General features: G+C 34.8%; 1 long non-coding RNA gene across 2 annotated transcripts in view; it reads left to right on the top strand.

The window, feature by feature from the left end:
• LOC111736635 overlaps window positions 1-14,744 on the top strand; it is a 122,888-nt gene continuing 108,144 nt past the window's right edge. For both annotated transcript variants that reach the window (XR_002779220.1, XR_002779221.1), the window contains exon 1: window positions 1-80. This is a non-coding gene — a long non-coding RNA (uncharacterized LOC111736635). The remainder of the gene's footprint in view (window positions 81-14,744) is intronic.

Below are 14,744 nucleotides of genomic sequence, written 5' to 3'. Positions count from 1 at the left end.
CTCCCGCCAGGCCCCGCCCCCGCCCGGGGCCGCACGCCGAGCGCCTGCACGCTCTGGAGGTCGTTGCCTGGGGCAGCCAGGTAAGCGCCGCCAATGGGGGCTAAGTTATTTTAAGGGCAGGGGCAGATCTGCCCTCCAGGTGCCTCTGAGTCCCGTTAGAGCAAATAGCCAGGGACAAGTATTTCACTTCCCAACCTCTTCCCCACCCCCAACCCGATTCGCATCCCAAGTTTGACACCAACCCAAGTGCAGGTAAATGCGGGATGGACTCGGACCACCTGGGTTCATACCGTCTTAATTAGCTGTGGGACTGGTTAAATTATTTAACCTTTTTGTGCCTCATTTTCCTCTCCTGTGATGTATAGGTAATATTAGTACCCACCTCACGGAGCTTTTTAGAATTACACAAACTAATCATTTAGTCGCTGAATCTGGAACGTTTAAGTGCTTAGATGATTTCACGATAATAAATGCACCTAGTATTTCACGTATTCCTCCGTGTAAAGGATAAACAAATCTTTATCAGGCCCAGGAGAGCAATGTCTCCAGGGCCCTGAATCACAGTGGGCTGGCTACTAAGGAAATTCGTGTGGTCTCCTAAGAGGGGCTATTGGTGGAAGCAGGTTTCAGGGAAAGGGCAGCCGGTAATAAAGGCAGCACCTTAGTTGCAGAAAAAAAAAAATTTGAAGGCAAGGAATCCAGGCTGGAGACTCACTGCAGAGGCAAGAAACCCAGATATTGGCATTATATCTGGAGGGATCTAAAAACCAATAATCCAGGTGCCAGAAACTTGCCCATTTTATCAAGTTTGAGAATTTTACAGTTATTTTAAACCTCCAACATATGTATTATAATGTATTTTCTTAATAAGGAGGATGCTTGTGTGATTTGGTTATAAATCAAAATGGAGTATACGTAGGAGCTCATTAGCTTATTGGAAAAAGCTCCTACATTTGATTGTTTTAGAAAATACATATCAAGAGCTGTGACCTCTGGATTAGTAGGTGCTTTAGTAGGTGGGATGTAGTTGGAATTAAACAGAAATAGCTGCTCCTAAGACTTTGAAAAGTTTATCAGTTAGTAGGTCCTTTTATAATGTACCCATGCCTTCTAGTGGAGTAAACATGGCCTACCTTTTGTTCAAGAAATTTCTTTGGTAATCACACAGTTGACTATGGCCTACAGAGATAAGATAGAAACAACGCAAGACCAGTTAGTTTCAGCTCCCCAGCAGACCAGTTAACTTCAGTCTTTCCATGCTGCATAACTGAATGAATACACACGTCCATCCTCACTACTTGGAAGGAAAAAGCTTATCCCATTTAACCTTAACAAACGCCAATAGTGGGTATTTAAAAAATTAAAACAAAACAAAACAAAACAAAACAAAACAAAAAACAGCTGTCTTAGTCCACCAGGCTGCTGTAACATTATATCAGAGACTGTGTGGCTTATAAACAACAGAAGTTTATTCCTCACTCTTCTGGAGGCAGGAAGTCTAAGGTTGTGGTGCAAGCTTGGTCGGGTGAGGGACCTTATCCAGGATGTAGACTTCTTGTTGTACCCTCATGAGGGGAAAGAACTAGGAAGCTCTGTGGGATCCCTTTCATAAGGGCATTAATCCTAATCATGAGGGCAAAACCCAAAGGCCACATTTTCTCATACCATATTGGATATTAGGACTTTAACATATGTATTTGGGGCTCAAAAACATTCAGACCATAGCAACAAGTGACCTCGGTGATTATTTTCATAGCTTAGATACATTTCAAGAATTTTTTACCAGTTTTTTGTATATTTGTCTTCCTCATCTGGAATTCTCTAATTCTTCTTTTCTACCTGTCCACGTTCTAAGCAACTTGGAGGCCTAGTCCAAACCCCCACCTTCATCGCGGGGCAGATTTTCCAAGATTACCTTCATATGCTTCTTCTCTGACCTCTAATGGAACTTATCAGTACATTACTATTTAGCCACTTGTCATATATTTTTAATTAATAGACTTCATTTTTTAGAGCAATTTTAGTTTACAGAAAAATTGGGCAGAAAGGACAGAGTTGCTATACGCTGCCCCTTCCACTTCCTTCCCAACAGATTCCCTTATTATTAATATCTTGTGTCAGTGTGGTACATTTGTTAAAATGGAGGGACAAATATTGATACATTATTAACTAAAGCCCATAATTTATATTAAGGATTCACACTTAATGTTGTATAGACCTATGAGTCTTCACAAGTGAATAATGTTTTATATCCACCATTACAGTATTATATAGAATAGTTTCACTGTCTTAAAATTTCCATTTTCCATATATTCATGCCCTCCCTTCCTCTACCCAATCCTGGCAACCATTGATCTTTTTATTGTTTCTATAGTTTTGACTTTCCCAAAATATCATATAGTTGGAATCATATACTATGTAGTTTTTAGATCAGCTTCTTTCCTTTAATAGTATGTATGTATGGTTTCTCCATGTCTCTTCATGGCTTGATAGCTCATTTCTTTTTAGCACTGAATAATATTCTATTGCATAGATATACCACTTTGTTCATTCATCTACTGAAGGAATCCTGGTTCCTTCCAAATTTCAGCAATTGCTAATAATGCTACCATAAACATTTACGTGCAGGTTTTTGTATGGATATGTTTTCAGTTCCTTTGGGTAAAAACGTGAGTGCTGGACCATATAGTAAGATTATGTTTAGCTAAGAAACTACAAAACCAGTTTTCCAAAATGACTATGCCATTTTGCATTTTCACCAACAAAGAATGAGAATTCTTGTTTCTCCACATCCTCACCAGCATTTTGTGTTGTCAGTGTTTTGTGTTTTAGCCATTCTAATAGATGTGCAATGGTTTCTCGTTTAAATTCACAGTTATTTAATAACAAAATGTTGAGTGTCTTTTCATTTGTTTCTTTGTCATCTATATATCTTGATGTTTACTTTGATCATATGCTCATTTTTTATTGCTTGTTTATATTCTTACTTTTGAGTTTTAAGATTTCTTTGTATACTCTGGATTCAAATTCTTTATAGGATATGTGTTTTCTAATATTTTCTCCCAGCATGTGGTTTGTCTTTTTATTCTCTTAACAGTATCTTTCATAGAGCAAAAGTTTTTCATTTTAATGAAGTCCAACTTTTTTTTTTTTTCATGGAAATTGCATTTGGTATTACATCTAAACCCAAGGACATCTAGGTTTTTTCTCTGTTATCCTCTAGAAGTTTTTATTTTTAATTTTGCCTTTACATTTATGTCTTTAATCCACTTTGAGTCATTTGTGTGTGTGTGAAAAATGTAATATCTGTGTCTGCGTTTATTGTTCTGCATGTAGATGCATAGTCGTTCCAGAACCATCTGTTGAAAATGGTTCTTTCTCCATTGAATTACCTTTGCTCCTTGGTCGAGGATCAGTTGATGATGTTTTCATAGGTCTATTTATGGGGTTCTCATTCTGTACCATTGGTCTATTTATGTGTCCTTTTGCCAATACCACACTATCTTTGATTATTGTAATTTTATAGTAACTCTCGAATTCCCGTGAGATGATCAGGGGCCAGATAAAGCTGAGCTTTGTAGATTGTAATGAAGAGTTGAAATTTTATTTTAAATATGAATAAAAACCCTTTAAGATATTTAAGCAGAAAAATGGCATGATCTAATTTCTTTACTTACGTGCTTATTTATCACTTTTGAATCACCATGGATACAGTTCAGATAATAGATGGAGTCAAGAATAGAATTAGGGAGACTGGTTAGGAGGCTTTGAAGTAAGAACTCCTAGTAGAGTCATATGTCACATTAGCTAGACATAAATATCTCCTTTAAAAGTTCTTCCTGATTCAATAAGCATGAAGTCTGAACTGAAAATAGAAGCTGGGCAGAAAAAGATAAGTCCAGGAATCCAAAGGTAAAATCTGACAAGCTACGATAGTGTAATATTAAGAGGGAGATGCCAGACTAAGATCATCTCTAATAGCCTGTAGTTTAACTTACCCCATGCTCACTTCTTTGATGCACTTTACAAGGTGCAGAAGCTTAAGGAAATGATCCAAGGTTAGTTAAGGAAGACGATCATCAAGTAAATGGCCATTTTATTCAAGCGTATACTAAAAGTTATTGACTGCTCTTTAAATCAAATGTCTAATTAGTTTCTTATTTGAGCATTTGATAGGTCCAATAGCAATATAAGTTTATCTAGTAAGGAAGTTGAGTTTTCAATGTGATTTCCTACTATCAAAGCTAAATTAACTTCATTTTTTATGACGAGTTCTTTATACAATCTTCACATTCTTCCTACCTCCAAATATTCCTGAACAATGATTTTACAAATCTAATTTTACCAGTGTCAAAATCATACAACAGATTTGTGGAATACAACATGAAGGTGAAAAGGAATTTGAGAGATTAATTTTTACAAAAGAGCAATAAGTAATAAATTGGTGCTTAAGGATGCAAGCCTAGAAACCACTTCTTGTGTTTGAATATCAGTTCCATCAACCAGCTGGTTACCTGAAACAAGTCATTTATCTACTTAAACCTTAGTTTCTTCATGTGTAATATAGAGATAAAATCTATAGCCTTATCCTAATGTTATTTTGAGAACTAAAGCCTGCCTAGAAATCAGTCTTCTTTGTGATCAGGAACAACAGAAAAGGGATGTGAGTAAGCTCTAGAAGTCTGTTCCACAGCAAGTGATGCAGAGGTGCTTTTAAAGAGATGGAATGGATTTAATTTAACAACCATACAAGGCAATAGGGATCAGGTCCTCTGAGAGTTTTCTTTAAGAGAGGACGATTGCAACATTTGTTAGGCATTTATGCACGATGCACTCTACATCCTGCTAAGCAATGACTCAGTAGAATTGGAGGAGATGTAGATGTTCTGCAGTTCTTGGAATTATCAAAGCTCTGCTGATTATAAGGCTAAACCATCTGGCTACTATTTGTCTTATCCCCACACAACTGTTACCCCAAATCTTCAGGCCCATTTAACTAGAATTTAACAGAAGACAGGCAAATGATAGGTTCAAAGAGAAAGAGACCCATGCCATATGGAGTTCAAAAGGTTTTCATTCTTATGGTTAGTATGAGCAAGAGCTGACCCATCAGCTACTGAAAGACCTGATGGCGTTGGGCCTCAAGAAAAACAGCTACACATACGCAGGAACTATGAGGAGAGACTAAATTACCTAGAGACATTTGTGGAAGTGATGGAAATAGTAAGCAATACTTTAGTCCCCTAGGTTCTTCAGGCCCGGAAAGCCAAGCCTTTTTTGTGATAGTAGTCTAGTATTGTCTTGAGCTGGCTAGAGATTAGTATTTAGCTTAATTTCAGCTCCAAGTTTTATGACTTTTATGTAGAAGCTTGGAGACAAAAGAAGCATTCCTTGAATCTCACTTCCCTACAGCCCCCTACACCCTGTATGAGAAGGTAAGCATTGGGACATGAGGGTATCTTTACCTGTACTTTCCCCTAGAGGCTGAGGATGGAAAGAATGATTAAATCCATAGAGTGTAATTCCTCCAGGAATTGGAGAAAGACTACTGGTATTTGTGGAGGAGTTGCACAAATATCTCCCCATCCATATATGATTGATTTAGGAATGATAACGGTAGTACAAGAACTATTATGATGGCTATACCTATATTAGTTTGCTAGGACTCTTATAACTGAATTCCACAGATTAGATGGCTTAAAAAACAGAAATTAATATTCTCACAGTTCTGGAGGCAGAAGTCTAAGATCAAGGTGCTGGCAGGTTTGTTTCTCCTAAGACCTCTCCTTATCTCGCAGCCACCTTTTCATCGTGTCTTCACATGGACTTTCCTCTGTGTGTGCATGTCCCCAGATACCATTGCATTATCTGATAAAGACACCATTCGTTTTGGATTAGGACCCCACTGTTATAACCTCATTTAACTATAATTATCTCTTTAAAGGTCCTATCTCTAAATATAGTCACATTCTAAAGTACTAAAGATTAGGACTTCAACATATGAATTTTGGGGGACACAATTTGGTCTATTATAATACCTGAAGAATATGCCATCTTGATATGGTACACTTTCATTTTGTTGTGATGATAGAATAACTGAAGGCTAAATCTACAGTGACCTTGATCTTTTAACTAAGGATGATAGCAGTTTTACAGTACTTTAAACACATAATGTAGATGTTCATTAGACTGGTAACTTAGGAAAGTGTAAGGACTCAATTAACTATAATTGTACTCCTTAACCCGTTCTTGGCTCTCATCTTACCATCTAAATCGTATTGTTAATATTTCTGGCTTTATTCTAGAATTATTAAAGCAAGTTTCTGGCCAACTTGAATCGAGTTTTATATATATATATATATTTTTTTTTAAATATGTGTATATGTATACACACACATATTTAATTATATGTATTTGAAATGAAACAGCAAACTAAATAACACTAAGAGTAATTCTCACATGTTGCTGCTCACTCTAAATGTTCTAAGGAGACACATTTACCAAGTCACAATGATAATAGATTGCATTTATTGAGCACTTACTTTGTGTAAGGGTTTTTTCAAGATCTTTACATGTATTGTCCTTACAATAACACTTTGCTTCAATTATATTATTATCCTCATTTTATGATGAGAAAATTCTGTAGGAGAGTTATTTTAAAACTTGCCTAAATGTAAAGAGCTAGCAAGAGGTAGGGTTGTAATTGCAATTCAATCAGTTTAATTAAAAGTCATCATGCACTGTTTGTATCTCTTTCCTACTTACCAAGGAAGACATTTATATTATTCAAGTTATTCTCTTCAACAAAAAGAAGCAATGAAAGGAACTTGTCCTAAATACCTCTGAATATTTAGTATCAGGCCTTCAAGAGACTGAAATTCTTAGGATACAAATACATACTCATGAATAAAGCTTAACAATTGCCATTATGAATGCCTGAGATGAAATACGCTTTGAAAACTGGGGAGAAGAGTCAAAGATCATAAACCAAAGAAACATTGAGGAAATATCTCTATAAAACATAAAGAACATTAGTATTTCCCTCTAGACCCCTTTTGTTCTGTGATTATTACTTTAATATAAATCACCTTCTTCCCCAGCACATTTGTAATGTCAATCGATATGGCCTCTCTTACCAAAATTTCAGCAAAACTGATTTTACCACTGCATTTTTTTTCCTTTTTGTTAATTGGAATAGAAATAGTAGCACAGACTGATTGATTTCTATGATTAATGATTTAACAGAAATTTATTAACAGTCTTCCATTTGTGATTAAAAAACAAAAACAGCAAACCAAATGAAGAGATGTACAAGTCAATATGGTAAAAGCGTGCATGTGCATGCACACACACACGCACACACACACACACACACATACATACACACACATGCACACATGACTTCGTTCTCAATTCAAAATCTCCTGAGTTACTTTCTTTTCTGTACTTGGGTCGAATCCGTGACCATTCATGACTGTGTTATGTTGGAAAGGAGACAATGAAATGTTTATATGTATGTTATTACTATTATAATGGAAGTCTTGTTTTTACAATTTAAAAATTTTCAGTATTAAAAGGTTCATTTTGTTAAATAATAGGTAGTACATTTTTAATCTTTGTTTTCAGCAAAGTCATAGAGAAAAAAAAACTAAACCACACATGCTAGAATAGAAAAAAGAAGAACCCGAAGAGCGCCCTTAGGAGCCATGAGTAGATGCAACAGCTAGAGCATTATCTTGGAACTAGGAAAGATTTCAGTGTCTTCTAAGTGTATGCCCATCAGTGATGTTTCCCGTGGTTTTGATTTTTAGTGTGACTTCTTTCCCAGCAATCCAGGTGAAAAACAAACCTGAGTAATCTGGGTTGTCATGTACAAAATGAACTGGCATAAGGACACAGGGATTGGTTTAAAAAAAAATGAAATCCTAAGTAAAATTATTTTGCATTGGCTGTTAATACATTTCAGATCTGTGAACATTCTGTACAGTCTGTGGCATTATATTTCCCTCACGTGTGTGACAAGGTGACTGACTCCTGATTCCTGAGGCCTTTCTTGCTCTAGCATCCATCCTTCAATCTTCTTAGAATGCAGGTGTGCCATCCGTCATGTGACTGTTTTGTGTAAATAATGATATGTTTAGCAGGACAAGGGTAAACACAATCCACTGGTTACAAACAATGTAATAGTACTATAAATTAAGATTTATATATTTTCTTTTTATATATAGGCTTTATTAATCTTTTGTTTTTATTTTTTCCATGACTAGCACCTCTCCTTTCCTGAGCCTTCCCTGTAAATTAAAAAGCTACCACTCTTTCTCTTGGGTAAATTGTACATAACATATACTATAGAAGATGGTGTGGTTGTACTGTAATCTACTCAGTCATCTACTTATTTATTGGCTTTCATCTTTACTTTTGTCCCTCTATTATGAATACTCTTTCATTAAATATCTTTTTAAAAAATGTCTAAGTATATTTTTATTTACTTTGAGGACTTGAGACTTTACCCTACTTGCAAGCTACTACAAGGCCAAAATATTTATTATCTGGCCCTTTGCAGAAAAATTGCTAACTCTTGTTCTAGATCTCAAATTTGTATCTGAATAGAGACTACGTTCTCCTTTTATACTTAAAGTGAAATTTGAGATGAAATTTTACTTTTTAAGCTTCTTTTTATTTGAGAGAGTGACTCTTGTTATTTTTAGTTATTGTTGGTGAGAACGTGCGCGTGTGTACGTGTGTGTGTGTGTGTGTGTGTGTGTGTTTTGCTTTTGGTTTCAGGTTTTAGTTTTAGAGTTTTAGCTTTGGACCAGTGTGCTCCTCAATGGTCTCCATATGTTCTCTTTCTATTTTTTTTTCTTATTTTTATTCAGTTCTCATCAAGAAGTTCACTTAGTATGTATTGTAATTATTCTGCCTGATTATCATCTCTTTGGTTGTTAAGCCTCCTTTGGTGGGCTGTTATTTTTCTTTGGGGCTCCTGGAAATTCAGGTTTGTTTGTGAGAGCACACATCTCTGTGGGAACTCTGGAAGTACAAATACAATGGAGTGTGACTATAGCCTTGTATTATAGGGCAGGCTGTGAGCACTCTGTTGAGGCTGAGGAGACCTTGCTGCTCTGCAGAATCTCTATATTCTCATAGTGGGAAAGCAGGAAAGACCAAGCCCACAAGCACAACAACCAAGTGCACTTTTTTTTTTTTTTAATGAGATGTTAGGTTAAAAGAATTAGTTACAGGTATTTCTTAACTTCAGCCTGGGGAGCCAAAGGTCAGAGTGTTTGTTGGACGCTCTGTCCTCTAGCCTATTTCCAGCACCGTAATGAAGATATTTGTCCCCAGTTTTACCCATGCCTCAGATGCACCCAGCTGCACAAAGATCACAGCATTTGTTGTAAGATGAAAGAAAAGTACCATAGTGTTGGGATCAGAGGAAAATGGAACCAAGTTCAGGACATCACATCCTAAAATCCATACACACGTCAAAAGCTTTTAAGTACATTGTTTCAATTTAATCTCTTCAACATTATTTTAGAAAGAAATATCAAGGCTTATATATTAAATACAAAGAAGTTGAGAATATAAAATCTAGTACCTCCCCTAGATATTAATGATAATATAAATAATACAATCCACCTAAAAACATTTTTTATTATGTTAACTCCTGACCAAGAGAGACCATTTAGGTTCATGTGTTCCTCTACTTCTATAAAAATATCAATGTTCATTTTCAGAGATTTTTTTATTATTTTGTTTGGTTTTCTTTCTATAACTGAAGAGCTTGTTTATACATCACATCAATTAATATATCGGTTTCATCCTGTATAAGAAAAAAAGCGAGGAATTACATTTTGACATAAAGAATGCAATATGCCAAAATGGAAATAATTTATTTTATTGATCTAAATCCTTAATTAAGAAAATCAGTTTAGCAAGCTCTACTGCTAAGAATAGAATTATTTCCAGCTTATTCTATTTCCAAGCAACCTTTTTACCCAGAGAAAATAAAATATGTCTTCTACACTAAAGAAAGAATACAGTGGAAGAAAATGTCACAATTCTCTTTAAGACCACCTCCTCCCCTCTGCTATCTGTACGATATACATTTTCATTTTTTGGAAGCACACTTTTAAGCTCTAATAACAGATGCATCAAAATGTAAGCCTGAAATATTACAAGGCTGCCTTTATGTGCATTAGATTCATTTTAGGACAAATGCCTAAAGATGGAGAGAGAGAAGGGGGAAAAAAAAACATGTAATAGATTTGTCATTTTTATGCTCTAGTTCAAAGCTATATGATTTTCTCTATCAGTATCAATTATCTTTAAAATGCTGTCAAAAATGTTCTCTTTTCCTTCCTATGCATCCAGAAAATAGAAATAAGAAATGTGATTTTTAAAGGTAGATAAGTTATCAAAGCAGAAATGCCTTTGAATTAGATCATCCTTTCGTACTATAATGAATTTGAAGTTCCTAGTAGAATTTTCTAAGAGGCGTTTAGCAATACTGAGTTAGAGAATGTCAAAGACTAGGTATCAGTGAGACTTTTCTCTAGACTACACTTCATACCGCAGCCTGACCATTAACGGAGACAGGGGCAGTCCAGTGTCTGATTACACAGTGAGGAAGGATGTCTGTCTCTACAGTAAGTGAACACCCCTAGTGTCTGTTATCTTTTCACACTTATCAAAAGGACATCATTTTCTTGGACAGAGTTGCAGGCAGGGACTGGATAGATGCTCAGAATTATAGAAGTAATAACTCTATACTTGAAATATTTTTATGAAAAGTATGTATGTGTCCAAAGTATCAACTCCTTGGAAAGTGAGTCTTCATAAAAGGATGTTACAGAATGTACAGAAGGGATAGAGAGGACTCTCCCAACCTCTAATGTCTGGAAAACACATTTCCCAATGCAGAAAGGATCATGCTGTGGAATGATTTTTACCCAGTATTCTTGTCACATATTGTTCCCAAAATGTTTTAAGATATCTTACAAGGATGCCTAAAGTGAAAAGATAACATTGCCACTTAAGAAAAAAGGAACAAAGTGGAATAAAAAAGAAAAAAAAGAAAAATATCATAGTAATCCACAAGTCTTCTGTAGATAAACCACAAAAATAGATCTGACTTAAAAAGTTTGTAAGTTATAAAATTTACAATGATCGTGAGATACAAACAAAACCATTACTAAGGAGAAGCGCACAATATTTCCTGCTTAAATCAGACAGCAGTTTCTCCTGGGGGTCCTCAGGAAAAGGATGCAGGGACACAAATGAATCAGATGTACCCAGAATGTCGCATTCTGCTCTGATGAGCTGAGAATTTTTTTACAAAATCTTAAACCTTTTGAGATAAAGCACTGTTATGTAATTCACCTCTTTAGAAAACAAAATTCTACACATTATCTTCTTAGATGGGAAAATATCTTTATCTGTAGTTAAATACGTAGCTGTATAGTTGAAATGAAAGAGATATTGCTGAACCGACTTTTAAAATTACTGTCATATTTAAAAAGCAAGTTACTTGCTTTTTAATAATATTTGATGCTTTTAAATTACATACTCGGAATTTTTTTCTCTTAGGAATTCACCTTTAAATTTAGCCTCTTTGTGGCCAAGACATCTCTCTGGTATCAAGTAGATTATACTTCCTTAATATCTCCTTAGTACCTCCCAAATTTCTTCCCTCTTCTGCATAGCTGCCACTACTGCCATTGTTTAGGTTCCCATCATCTCTCCTGCGGGTCATTCCTCCGACTGCTTTCTACTTTTGCTCTGCTTTGTTTCTCCTCAAGCCAGTCTTCTTTCCACTTCCAGGCTGATTTTTCTACATTGCAAATATGTTTGTTCATCCTCTGTCGGTATCTTTCAATTTTTCCTATAATGATTTACTTGATACTTTATAATATGTCTTTTCTTTACTTTTTTCCCCAGCCATCTGGAGCCACATGTATTTCCCAAATCTTGGCATTCTTTTTTTGTACATTCTCTATTTGCATATCATGTGGTCACCGTTTTAATTGTCTTTCTTCGCCTTGATTTTAGTATGATTGTCATTTTTTCTGGAATCAATTCCCTGATGCCAACAATATGAGTTGGCTTACTTTCAGATATACTCTCTCGGTCCCCTTCGTTTTTCATCTCTATTCTAACCCTTTTCGCTATTCAAGCACCTTTACTTCTCAGTCTCCCACGAGACTGTGAGTCTTCTAAGGATAGCAGACATAAATTTTTATTGCTCTAATTCAACTTCTAATAGACTTACTTGTACTTGCTAAAAATAAAAAACTACTTTGATAGACAGTTCTAGATACGAGGTAGCCTGTGTTATAAGGCTTAACACATGTATACACACTTAATTCTCACAATAACTGTATGAGGTCGATAGTAATGTTATCTCTAGTTCACAGGTAATGAAAGATTAGAACTTCATCACCTACTCAAAGGCGATCTAACTAGTGCATCTAGTACAGAAGAACTAGAACAAAAAGCAAATGCAAACCAACGTCACTAATTTAAAATATTAAATTTCTAAAAGAAAAAAATAACATATTTAAGGTCAAGAACTAAAATCTGAAAGTGGAATATTTTTAACCATTTTAGCAGAAAAGATTAGACACTTTAATTAGTAAAGGATCTATACAAATCTATACAAGCAAGATGAAATTGAACAATAGAAAAAAACTCAAAAATGTCCAAGGCAGATAATAATGATATAAATAAAATTCTATCAATAATTTGTAGCTAACTTTTATTTAATACAAGCTGTTCTCACTTTCCATGGAAGTGCCACATGATAAAAATGACGGTTTAATTCATGCATAGTAATCAAAATTGATGGGAAAGATTACAATTATTCTATGATCTTTATCTTGTCAAACATTGAAAACACTGTAGGTTATAAATGTACAGTAAAATAAAATTAATTAAATTAACATTTATTTAGTACATTGCAGTTTAAAACATTGAAACCTTGAGAATCAGGTTGATTCTTATTTATTTTAAACTTATAAGGAATGCTTTCAACATCGCTTGCCTTCTACTTCATGTTGTTTAATTTATAATAAAGAGTGAGTATCTTCTCTATGTGCTGACAAATTGTCATTCCCCTTTCGAAGTTGGGATCAGCTTGCAAGATTGCATCCCTTTAGTTTTTAATGTTGTGAAATACCTCTGAGAGTCATTTAAATTCCTTTAAATTTAAATTTAAAGTCATTTAAATTCCTTTAAATTTAAATTTAAACTTAAACTGAAGTTTTTTGCCAGTATTACTCCCCCTTGGACATCTTCATCTTTTTTGTCACAATCATTTTACTCATTTTCATTAATAACTGTTTCCATCAATTCCATTTATCTTATGCTTCTAATTTCACTTACTGTTATTTCTTTTCACTTATTTGCTTCGCTTGTATCTTTGTTGTCTCAGTCCCTCTTTCAATTATCCATTTTTACAAAATGTCACATGGGTTTATTTCAGTGAGACAAGGAGGAGGCCCAACTACATGCTTTGCTGCCTGTGTGAACTGTGTGAACTGATGCAGTGATCAATCACTAACAGACTTGGAAAGAAGTGATGTGAATGGCCACTGATTATGACATATATTTGTTGTTTCTATAGTCATTTATGTATTAGAGAGTGAGCAGTGAATATTGTACTTAACACAAGTACCCCCAGTTAATATAGCATGCTAACTGATATTTGAACTTTTTTTTTCTGAAGGATGATGTTAATTAGCTAAACTATGGTAAATGAAAATACCACATATCAGAACCATGCAAAATGAGAACTCTTATACTTACTATACCACACCTCCTTCTTCCCATACACCAAATCTTCTTGCAATAATCATAAGCAGGCACTATTACAATCCTAACTCTACAGATGAAGAAACTGCATCACAGAACAGTTAAGTAATTCATCCAAGGTCATATCATTATCATTAATTAGGATTCAAACCCAGGATTTCTCTTTTGGAGGCTATGCTCTTAGAACCCTCTTTTACCACTAATACTCTAAATGAATGAATGAAATTCTGATTTACCAGATATATGAGGTTTCCTGTTCTTTGTGGTTTTTCATTAGAGTAATATTAAATCCTCTGTGAAGAAATAAATTAGTTTAGAACCTCATTAACTAATATCGTTAGACACAAATGAATAAATACATAAATGTTCTCTTTTCAGAATAGATAAAATATATAAAAAAAATTATAGGAAGGGTGTAAAGATTAATAATGTGACTTGGATTTTAATGTAGTTCCACTCACTTCAACTTGATGTGAAATCTTTCTACCTGTATATAAACCGAATTGTCTTGTTTTTGTTTTGATTTTTGGTTTGATTATTCTGTGGATTTGTGGAAAGCTGTGATGATAGCGAAGAGATGCAGTTCTGATGAAACTATGAGCTTCTTTATCAGATAAATACATATACACTCAATATTTTATTTATCATTTAAATGGATGCATTAACTCTGAAGTCAGTCCACAGAATTCTTGTGAGATTTAGGGCCTATGACTTAGCTTTGTAACATGTCAAAGCTTCATTTCTTTTTATGCTATGTTACTTAGTGAATGTAGGCTGACATACTATGATGCCATCATCTCACCAAGAGACTTCAGCATTTACTGTGGTGGAAAATAGAGCATGGATTATTGTACACCAGCCCTAAAGCTTCCTTTGTAAGTGAGACCAGCTCTTCCACTGGTAGGAAGTTTGAAAACCAGTATTTTACACAT

This window comes from Pteropus vampyrus, unplaced genomic scaffold, assembly GCF_000151845.1.
Source record: "Pteropus vampyrus isolate Shadow unplaced genomic scaffold, Pvam_2.0 Scaffold21, whole genome shotgun sequence".
Classification (NCBI taxonomy): domain Eukaryota; kingdom Metazoa; phylum Chordata; class Mammalia; order Chiroptera; family Pteropodidae; genus Pteropus; species Pteropus vampyrus.
Note: the sequence above shows the minus strand (reverse complement) of the source record. Positions and strands in the feature narration are given on the sequence as shown.